The 12241-nt window shown below is 39.0% G+C and overlaps 1 long non-coding RNA gene across 1 annotated transcript; it reads left to right on the plus strand.

The window, feature by feature from the left end:
* Positions 1-10049: 10049 nt before the first annotated feature.
* Positions 10050-11717, plus strand: LOC133521262 (uncharacterized). The gene is made up of 2 exons (XR_009799880.1): positions 10050-11111; positions 11361-11717. It is a non-coding gene; the product is annotated as an uncharacterized LOC133521262 (long non-coding RNA).
* The last annotated feature ends 524 nt before the right edge of the window (positions 11718-12241 follow it).

A 12241-nucleotide genomic window follows, 5' to 3' on the forward strand; every position in this document is an offset into this window, starting at 1 on the left:
GTTGTTAGTAACCTATATTCCATTAAGGATTTTGTAGAACTCTTACCTAACCAAAGAATATTGCATCGCGTTACCACCAACACACACCCTCTAGTGCCTGCAAATTTAATAGCTACTGTAATATTTCAGCCCACTTACCTAGAGTAATTTCGCGCATTAAGCCACTATCGTACTATAATTACGTATATACTGTCGAAACAATACGAAATAATAAAAGCGGATCGGGCGTAGGCCATTTGCATTTCCGTCGGTCGAGTTACAGGAGGTGCTTTTCCTTTCTGATGCAGCGCCGTCGCGGAGGGCAGAGAGAGAAGGCGGAGGGCGGCCTCCGCGGTGTTCTGTGCGCCTGATACTTACTAAATGATTATTTTGATTACGTTTAATTTGCATACGACCGGAGTGTGCGCCCCAGGCCAGCCGACGCCGTAACGACCCCGGTGCTTTTCTGTAATGTTTTCGCCATTTTCAACAAAATTCCTCACAAATCGTATAATTTCAGGCTTTATCATGGTTATTACGAAGAAGCGCCCGTGGTCCTCGTACCGTCATAATAGGCCGGTCGATGCTCAAATTCATGATAACTACGAGTAGGTAATCAACATAGAACCTGCCTCGGCAGGCTTAATAACCCTCGCCTTCAATTATTGGTAATATCAGACTCTTAAAAGTTTGTAGGAAGCTGACTGACGAGTCAGGATGGTTGGTGGCCGCGTATTTATTCTATAAGGACATTGGCATCTCATTCTGAATTATAACTTATGAAGAGGTATCACCAAGTAATTACACCTTAATGCAGGATAATACCTATTTTAACAGTTAGGTTAATTTTCCCAAGAGACAGCTAGCTAGCTATTTCGCGCCAATTAGGACTTGTAAAGAAGAGCTCTTTACGATTACTTCGCGAATAGAAAACTTTTTGCGTTTAAGCGGATTCTGAACTACATTGTATACCGAACATCCTGTAACAACTGTTCTTACAGTTTCGTGGAGTTCGTTATTCAAATTTTAGGAAAAATAATGATCATTGGTATTGGTATTGGTATTGGTATTCGCGGGCTTGGTTTCCGCAACTCGACGTCGTAATTCGCGCCTATTTTGCGTGATGGTGGGTTGTCGGCACTACTCTTGCCAACCCAACTCTACCAAGAAGCCTAGCAGACCCTTGATGTTGCCGACGAAATAATGATAATAGGTAAGTAGGTATTTTAGTCCTTCGTATTTCGTAGATCTCACCTATCTTCTGAGAACCAAGGAGGTTCATTTTTCGTAACGTATGTGTTCCTTCGAGCCGGACATTGCGCATCGTTGTTAGCTGCGTAGCTACCGTGCAGCGCCCGCGCATTGGCGGTGCCCGGTCCAATCGGCGCTGACCACGCCCCCGCGCGTACAACTATGCGAGCCTTTAGGTTTGATGAAGATGGACCGCATGCCCTTATGTGGATGAGGTAGGTATAGTCTTCATTGAGGTACAGATAAGTTTGTATATACTACATTTGATAACTACATACATACTCCCACTTTATTAAGAAAATGCATTTTTATATACTTCCGAAAGGGCTCAATAGGTGGCGTCATTATATAAGAATATGCCTATAATGCTTTTGTTTTGCATTTATTATTATTTTTCCTATGATAGCTGCAAAGCAGTAATTCTATGCTAACAGCAATATTGGGACGGAGTCGAGGATAACATTCTGCATTCTAAGATATTAGCACATTACAAGAACGCTGAACCCTGAATTCTCGAACTACTCATATGAAAAAAACTGGGCAAGTGCGAGTCGGACTCGCGCACGAAGGGTTCCGTACCATTATTTATAAAAATGGCAAAAACAATATGTTTGTTGTATGGGAGCCCCCCTTAAATATTTATTTTATTCTGTTTTTAGTATTTGTTGTTATAGCGGCAACAGAAATACATAATCTGTGAAAATTTCAACTGTCTAGCTATCACGGTTCATGAGATACAGCCTGGTGACAGGCGGACGGACGGACGGACGGACAGCGAAGTCTCAGTAATACCCTTTTGACCCGTTTGACCCTTTGGGTACGGAACCCTAAAAAAAATAGTTTTTTGTGTCCCTTTTGTGGTTCATGCATGTGTTACTAAACGCAAGTAGGTATCAATTGTATTGAACTCTCACTAAACACGAATCAATATGTAAACAGGCCCTTCCTTATTATTCGATTTTATTTACGCTCTCACGTTTATTTTCAGGTATAGTCTGTTCGGAAAGTGAAGAGTCGTGGAATGTATTGAGCCCCATATATTCCACCCATACATTCCACGGCTCTTCTCTTTCCCCATGACTCTATATATTCATTTTGTTTTATTCAGCAAATTTCAGCTTTTATATAGGTAGATTTTATTTTATTTGTTTAGAGAATAAGAGTGTAAAATTTGTGTGAAGTCTCGCTTAGGCACTTATGTTTCTGACCTATTTTTATTGTGAATAGAAACGCTGCAATTTTTTAATTTTGTGTTATACTTATCTGAACGGCTAGATCGATTTTCATGGATTTCTGCGTGTGCTTGGGTTGGGCGGGTCCTCAGTTCCATAGTTGGACATTAATTGGACCTAGCAAGTGGCTCAAATTTCAATCCCTAAATGTCCCTAAATGGATAAGCTCCACATTTGACTCCGATAGGTTGGGGTTAGGGCGATGCACTAGGAGAATTCAGTCTATTTTACAGGAGGAGCGTTAGTTTTTTTTACATGATAATTTAAGGCTAATATCTATAAGTATTAGAAACAGCGATGTTCTACTTACCGTAGTCTTCAAAAGTTAAAGTAAATTCTTGATGTTCATGATGCAAAGGAATTGTCAAGATAAAAAATAGCTACAATTTATAGTAAAGGCCGTAAATCACGACTCACCTACATCCAAGACCCCATAACTTAGGTCCAGCGCCATTATCTAACATATGATTGGGGACAATTGGGTCCATCGCTGTGGGCCATGGTCCGATTGAGCTTTTCAACGCGACTCGACATCCGGGACATTCCGGCACTTAATGACATAATCGCGCCCCACGGCGTGGCGTGCTCCTTCGGACTAACGCACAGAAGATGGACCACTTGAAGTGATTTTCAGGCTTTGTTAAATTAGAGATGAAAATTTTCAGTCCCCTTTAACAGTTTATTTGCGTTAAAAAAGCTGTTCGAAAAAAGCTTTCGACTCAAACGTTACGGGCTCATATGGATGAGTTTCTCATAACTTATGTACTAAATATTTTTTGATACTTACCAGACTATATTTTTCGGTCAACGAAAACATTACAAGAAAATTGGACCTAATCCCGATAAAGCCTATTTTCCCCTTTGGGTTTGAAGCTTTTTTCTTCTTCAGGATTGGAGATTTCAGCTTCCTTTTACTAACGATCAGCGATGTGAAGTTACGGCATGTAGGGTAAGAAACTTGGCTATACAAGAGATCTGATAACTTTTTGACAGTGCAAGCCTTATGGTATCGTCTTGGCAATATTTTACATGAAAATGTTTATGGTGGGGTAATTAGTTCACTACGGAACCCTAAAAACAAGTGTCTAATGCCAATTTTTGGGTCTTGGGTCCGCTCTTTTACATAGCAAGCGTTGGCAAAAGGCCGAGATGAACTTTAAGACGACTATGATCCAAAGTTTTCTTGCTGAATTTGTTCTATGTTGTTACTCCAGCAAGGCTGAGTGATTGCACGGGCGGACAGCGGAGCGGATAACGGGACGGGGGGTACCCGGTAAATTGATTTGTTGCTGGCGGCCAGTGCTGCACCTGATCTGCACCAGTAAGATGGCACGAGGTCTGCTATCTCTGACTTTCTTGCTCATGAGACCCAATTGAGTGGAGTATTTTCGTTGCCGTCTTTCGTTAGTTTAATTTTGTTCTGGTTGGTCAAGAGAACAAACTGTAACAACTTATTAAGAGCGAACTCTGTATTCTCTTCGAGCAATAAGTTGTTACAGTTTGTTCTCTTGTCGAAAACAACGTTAAAAATAAAGGTAACGATTGTTTATTCTTGCATTTAGGCAAATTACAATTAACTTGTGGATGTCATAAAAACTACGGCCGACCTCTACACCCGAGAGGATACAGGCACAAGAAACTCTGAGTTTTTTTCAAAACAGTACTATAAGATATACATACATATACCAACATCGACTACCTACATGTATAATTATAGTTAATATGCAATACACTGTTGCAGTAAGTAGGTACTGGAGCTCAAACCATGATAAGTTGGCAGCGGTTTTGATAGCCCAGACGGTGCACGCCTTGTTTTAAATGTCAAACTTCTATGAAGTTATGACGTTTACTTGACACTTGTACCGTCTGCTATCAAAATCGCTGCCAACTTATTTTGGTGTGACTCTAGTTAATCAGTTCTTAGAAAGACGCATAACTATGTATATGCATCTAGTACAGGATCTCGAATACGCAACTAGTACAGGATCATTAATTAAACAAAAAATTGTATGTTTTTCGTCTATACGTACTCTTACAGTTTTTACAGAAATAGCATTTTTTGAGATCGCATCCAAATGTATGTCAATTTCGTCTTTCTTTGACATCATAGCTACATAAGTAGGTACTCTTCGACAAGCAACATTCGACTCACGCTGCGCAAGTCTGGTATCTTGTCGTTCAGAATTACCTAAATAAGTAGGGTAGATTGAGGCGAATCGGATCACAGGGTGAATCGGTACAGACTAAAAATCTGTTGATATTTAAAATATTTCTTATGATTGGCACCGCAGGCGAAGAGGAGACTCGTAGGGTGTCATTTTAATAATGTGCTCATTAATGCAAATGTTTTAAATATCATCGGATTTTTCATGTTGACCTAATTCGCCTCGGTCTATTATATCTAAAACACGTAGTCACCATGTCACGAGCTGTCACTAGAACAAGTAGAATTTGTCTCCAGTCGGTGGTTAGGTACATTGATTCCAGGCTGCCTAAGCAAACTATTCACCGTGTTTCCGCAGCGCAACTTCAGTGGACTGTACACGTAATGGACGGTAATAGCTTTGATTCTCCACGTCGCAATGGCGGGATTTTTATTGTCCCAACTAGTGTTTTCTGCATAATGGTCGCTAGGCTAGATTATAGAGCTGCTGCAGTGATAGCCGTATTTCCGTGGGACTGCCAATGGTAACGGGAACGTATTAACAAAAGGCGCAATTTATTGTGCACCTACTACTTTCTAACGGCAAATGACAAAGAACTTGAATAATCTATGTGCTGTCTCTGTATTCTCGTGGAAATGCTTTAATATCGATTTATAGAATACTCGCAGCCTGTTTATAAATCGTGTCATTCCCAAAGACGCGTGCCTTGACTCGTATTATTAGAGGTTAATATCGTTATTAAACGTTAGATTTGACAAATCTGTGCGTCATCGTGAATGACACGAACTATAGTAACAACAACATGTCAAAGATGCCATTTCATGAATGGAGGTTATTGTTATTATCATATCATTTATGTATTTTTTTCACCACGCCAGCTCGGAGACAGATTGTAAAATTGAATTTTATCTTCTGGAATGCCAACAGTGCCGGATTAACCATTAAGCAAAATAAGCACTTGCTTAGGGCACCACGTCTACGGGGGCACCAAAATCATAGGAAAAAAAAAACGCGCAGGCTGCATCAGCATCGCAGTCATAGTGTACTACACTTATGTACACGAAACTTTTTGATACGTGTGCAAGTACCCATCTTATAACGAAGGGTCGTAAGAGAGTGAGTACACGTAAGCACATCTCCAACCTTCATCAAAGCTCATGGCCAAAAAATCTTACCGTCGGGCTTGTGGCCAACCGATTTTCTCGACGTAGATTACCGATTTTGTAGCGTATTTTGGTCTCTTGCACACCAGATGTGTCGGCCAGGCCGAGTTGCTGCAGAGCCGCGATCCTGCGACCTAATTGTCAAAGTGTAATAAAGGGCCCTGCGAAGGCCGAAAAACAAAAGCATCTTATCAAGTTGCGCTTTCGAGTTAAGGCAAAGGCCGAGCAGTAGGAGGACCGTGATTACATAGGTTCGATTTCAAGCCACTCTTTTGCAGTTCGGCGTTAGGTCTCATGCGACGCCAGGCCTTCTACTTTATGCAAACTGCCCCACTTTCGCTTGGTCATGGATCCAAATCCATGCTGTCCTCTTTCGCAGCTGGGCTGCCTTGCTCACACCTCGCCATTAGTTGTATTATATGATAACGCGCCGCGATCTGACGCTGCGGCTGAGCTATTCATACCTGGCCATTGGTCAAATTCAAGCCTTGCTTTCTTCCAGCTCGACCTTTGGCCTCATCCGTAAGCGCTGATCGAACGCTCCGCGCATTCAGCCTTAGACTTTGCCTTTAATTAAACACCTTCACGATTTAGGCCAATCAAATTACATCCAAAAATAGCGTTTTGAGGAATTAATTCCCAGCAAGCTGGAAATTGTTTTAATACATTTATTTGGTCCTAAATGCGTGTAATCCCAGGTTGCTCTATCCTAGGAGGTGTGCATACATTTTGGGATCCTTAGGAGATCATTTTTTCCTTTGGATTGCCAAACCACTCGATGTAGAAGGAACCCACTATCAATTATAATAGCACTTAGTGGATCAGACACTGGTAAGAAAGCGTTTTCGGATTATTAACATGATTTTACCAAAAATAAAAAATGTCGACCTAATTTACAATTTAGGACTACGAATACATATTAAGGTACCTTAAATAAATCAATCAATCAATATATTTTATTGCAAGAACATAGTTAAATTACATTTCGGATCCTCAGATATCAATTTTAATAATACTTGTAATTAGAACAAATTTTCCGACAGCCGTACCGTTTTCGATTTACAAGCAAAAAAACTGAAAAAGAGGAAACATTTATGCACACCTCCTGGAGTGGAGCAAACTTGGATTACACGTATTTTTAGGTCGAAAAAATCTAATTGTATTGGCCTAATTGTGACACATTATTATTTAAGAAAACGGGACTTATTCGCGTTTGATTAAGTTCTAAAATTACCTCCAACGTCAAGATAATGATGTCGACTTTACACAGTCTTCTCCGAGACCATGGGGACTACGCCGTCCTTGAAACGTCGGGTCAGAGGTAATTTTAAAACTTACCCTATTAAGTCCCGTATTCGTAAACAATAATTTGCTATTTAAAACATTTGTGGCCATTGGTACTTGTTCTGACAAAAACCAATGGCCAATGGCTAAGCCCCTACTGAAGCTCGGCATTTGCCCTCACATGAATGAGCTTCACAGGAAAGCTCTAGAGGTTCCAAAAACCTGTGCGGAATACTGCCTATGTCTTACGTCTTCGCTTACACTTGGACTATGGTTGGCTTGGCCTCCGGACTTATGCGAAGCACGGTCTTCGAATTTGCTTACACTTGACCTTAATACTGCAGTTCTGTCAATTTCCGTGATAAAATGATGTGACGGATTGAAAATTCTATTCTCAGAAGTAATGCGGCAATAAACGTCACTCAATTTACCAAGAAAATTCAATGTAATCTTGATGAGGGGGCACCATGGTCTAGAAATGCTTAGGGCACCAAAATGTCTTAATCCGGCACTGAATGCCAAATATTAGGAATGAACGTAAATATTATTATATTATTATTATATATATTATATATATATCGTTGTCTAAATACCCACAACACAAGCCTTATTGAGCTTACTGTGGGACTATAGTCATTTGTGTAATAAGTAATGTCCCATATTATTTATTTATTTACCTAGTATAAAATTTGTAGTTAGTCGAGTTTCTTTATATTTATTTTAATGTCACGCCCTTGCCAGACAAAGAATGAAGGACTTTGGAGCAGGCTATCTGGAAACACAGGAATTCAAAATGTTACCCATGAGCTCCATCATCATATGGAGATGGTCGAAAAAGCTCTTGAGTAGCTGACGGATCTTTCCTAAGATGGCAACTGCACAAAAGATCCCTATGGGTCGAAGTGTATCCGCAAGGGCCCCCGAAAATCATAAGTTACGATGCTATCTAAATACATACCTATTTAAAAACCTTTTACTCCTTACACTCGTGTAGCTACATTTACATACAACGATTTGCTGTTTTATTCAGTTTGGTCGTGATAAAATAAATCCTACTCAGAAAATGTAATGGCGGTATTGTCTCATAACTACTTTCATACATATTATGCTATTTTGTCAGACGGAGGCTGATGAGTAAAGTTACCGTTAGAGTGTAAACTTAGACTGATGTATTGTGTATTATACGCTATTAAGTGTTCCTTACATCCTGGCTCGCTAGTATACACAGCCGCGTCCACTCTCATATATTACTCCTCGCTCCCACGAGTTGCTCTACCAGAACGGTCACCACAGACCCTCTCGTTACGCGCGCTATATATACCCGAGACAGGTGTAGGACCTCTATGATGTGTGTATGACATGCTGTTTGAGACAAGTACTTTCCCGTCTAAACTTGTACATACACTACATCTTGCATAGCTGTAGACCTCGCGAGCAGACTTAAAACTGAAAAAATGTAAGGAAAAACTCCATATTAAGTCCATTACTACTAATATTTGTTCTTCTGACCACCCCTATGCCAACGACGTTCAAATTTACTCTCAATGGGTAATGAACGATCTGCCTCAGAGTGTATCGGCTCTAAAAATCGGGACTTGGAACACATTTCCAGTTGGAGCAACCGCTGTGGGCTGAAAGTTAATCCGTGTAAATCGCAAGCTATAAATTTAGGCAGCTCTCAACTAATTTCTCAAAATTACCTTTCATAGTGTTTGATGGTATCCCGGATCGATGATCGAGCCAGGTAAAAAATCTTGGGGTCATATTAGATCGCACACTGTCTTGGGTACCACCGATAAGTGAGATCAGTAGGAAGATGTTTGCTTCCCTGGGGTCACATCGCAGGCTTCGTAACTTCTTGCCGCTCGCTATCAGAATTTCGCTTGCTCAATCTCTTCTTCTCCCTATACTGGATTATGCCGATATTGCTATCTTGAACTTACAGAAGTCCAGCTAAATAAACTTGAGCGCCTTCAAAATGTCTGTATATGATTCATATTTGGATTACGAATTTTGTACCCAGCTCAAGTCAAATAGGGACCCCTATTCGCCATCGCCGTAACTCTCATATTCTTGTATTTCTTTATAATATTCTTGTCAACCCCACTACCCCTCTATGACGTTATCTATGATGAAAAGGGTCCTTATTATCGATGGTGCTTACGCCGTAATAAACGATGCTCCGATACAAATACAACGCTGGGCGACGCAGTGCGGTGTAAGCGCCATCGACAATAGGGTCCCTTTTTAGGGTTCCGTAGCCAAATGGCATAAAACGGAACCCTTATAGTTTCGCCATGTCCGTCTGTCTGTCTGTCTGTCTGTCTGTCTGTCTGTCTGTCTGTCCGAGGCTTTGCTCCGTGGTCGTTAGTGCTAGAAAGCTGAAATTTGGCATGGATATATAAATCAATAAAGCCGAGAAAGTCGTACAATAAAATCTAAAAATTTAATTTTTTTTAGGGTACCTCCCCTACACGTAAAGTGGGGGTGAATTTTTTTTTCGCTTCAACCCTAGAGTGTGGGGTATCGTTGGAAAGGTCTTTCAAAACTAATAGGGGTTTTCAAGAAACATTTTGTGATAAAGTGAATATATTCGGAGATAATCGCTCCGAAAGAAAAAAAAAATGTGTCTCCCCCCCTCTAACTTTTGAACCATAGGTCCAAAAAATATGAAAAAAATCGTGGAAGTAGAGCTTAAGAAAGACATTAAATGAAAACTATAGCGGACATGATCAGTTTAGCTGTTTTTGAGTTATCGCAAAAAGTTTTCCCTTCATAGTAAAAAGACTTATTTTAATTAGGTACTGATTATGCAAATTTGCCTATTTGTTTAACTCAGGTGAAAGGTACCGTTTCATCCCTTGGTTAACAATTTACTATACTTTAAGCTCGAGTTTAGCTTATTGTGACGGAAGAGTAACTACGGAACCCTACACTGAGCGTGGCCCGACATGCTCTTGGCCGGTTTATTCTTATATAATGCCATATATCTTAAAGAGCGTTCCAACTATCTTTCTTCGGACCGCCGACCGCCGGACCGGCCGAAACATCTCCTTGCTCCACCATCTTCTTCATCCAAATTTTATAGCAACTTGTACTTTTCGTGCTGTTCGGTTGTGGAATGCTTTGCCATTAGACATTAAACGTGCTAAATCCCTTCCCATTTTCAAAAATCCTTTGAAATCTCATTACATTTCGCTGCCTTAACTTGCCTTTTTTATGATTGTATAATATATGTATGTATGTAGATATATATGTATTTATTATATTAGTATGTAGGTATATATTTATTACATTGCTTGCGTCTTCATTTTGTTGAATTATGTGTATATCGGCACTACCCGTTCAATGTTAGAGTTCATAATTTCCTGCTACCCAAAGGTTGTCTGGAAGAGATCGCTTCTTAGTGATGAGACCGCCTGTTGTTACCTAGCTTATTTTATTAAAAGCTTTGTATTACATTTTATCAGTCAAAACCTTTGTGACAGAACCTATGACCTGACTCTACGCCAAGGCCTGTCGACTTCCTTAGAAAGATATGACGCTTCATAATTGCGCATGTGTGGTCTGACGCTCTGGAAATAGATACCAGTTATTAATATAAAAATATTTTGCTACAGCTACATTGCTCCTATCTGACTTTGTCTATTCAACTTTGGGGACAAATAAAATCATTTTTATCAAATATTTTGGTTTATGTCACACTATTTCAGTTTGTCTTTGTCTATGTTCATAAAATCTATGGAGGTCAGAGGCACATATACCCTCCATAAAGCCTTGCACTTGGGTCTGGCCGGTTAGAACATAGACAAAAGTCTGCAATGTCAATGCTGTCAAAGTCATTGACGCAAAACTATTTTCATTTTCAAAACTATCAGTTTTCATATAAAATGAAGTTTTTGTTGTTGAATTTATGTTGTTGAAATAGATTTATTGATTAATTTTTAAAATTAAAAATCCACCGCACAGTATCTCCGCTCAGACTCGGTTAAAGTTTAATCCATTGTACTAAACTAAGAAACAACAATTATTTCAAGGTAAGAAATATTTTAATCTATAAATAAAATAAGTGTACTATTGCCAAATTCAAATATATAAATTTAATCTTACCACCCTCTTAAGTCGCACGGCCGCTATCGCGTCCAAAATTACAATCTAAATTCATCATAGATGTAAATTCTAACATTGTTTTAGCTGGCAATTTAGAACTCTGGTAGCTATTAGCAAGGTTAGTAATTAGGGACATAGGTTATAGTATTGTTTAAAATGTGACTGTTTTGTTTTAGAGGGTGAACGTGAGCAAAAAATCCTTGGGCGTCATATCATTTCCTTGGAAAGGCTCAAAATCAAAAGGCACGGATCCGCCACATAATTGTGACTAGTTGTAGTTTCCCGGTGACCATCAACAAGACCGCTGCACTGAGCTGTGGAGCAGAAAGTGTCCGACAATCGGATAGATGTAATAACAACTTTGTCTGTCATATATTCATGTAATTTTTAGTTTTTTGGGCTGATATATGTGATATGATTACAAGTTACACTAATTGCAATTGTGGAGTAAAATCAGATGTGCCAAAGATCATGTTTTAGATATATAAAAATCTATATTAAATGCAATAAATAGTATATGTATATATATAAAATTGTTTTTATCATGAAAATTTTAATGACTTCTATTTATTGTTATGAAGGTGATCTGGGAATTAAAACATGCGCTAAAAATAGACAACCTAAACAAAAATAACTCCTTAAAAAAATCAAAAGATAATCACACGCACAGGATAGGTTAACTATTTGGTACCCACATCAATAATGAACCGAAATTACCGACCTGTGGTCTCATTGAATAAAATTCATATAATATCTACATACCGTAGATATTATATGGAAGTGTCACAGTTAGTTCAACAAGCCCCGTCCGATACATAAATTTGTATAAAAAATGACTTTTTTCCTGCCTATTGTATGTTTTTCGAACGAATTAAGCTCTTTTGATCCTAATATATAGGAATAAAAACATTTATAACTTGATAATAAACTGTATTGTTACCTTTTATATTGAATAAACTTTAAAATATAGATATCATTATCTCTTAGGACAAAAGATGCCTGTGATTTTGATTAATATGTAACATAATATTTTTTTATTTGATAAATACTAATTTAA

This window comes from Cydia pomonella, chromosome 9 (genome assembly GCF_033807575.1).
Source record: "Cydia pomonella isolate Wapato2018A chromosome 9, ilCydPomo1, whole genome shotgun sequence".
NCBI classification, from domain to species: domain Eukaryota; kingdom Metazoa; phylum Arthropoda; class Insecta; order Lepidoptera; family Tortricidae; genus Cydia; species Cydia pomonella.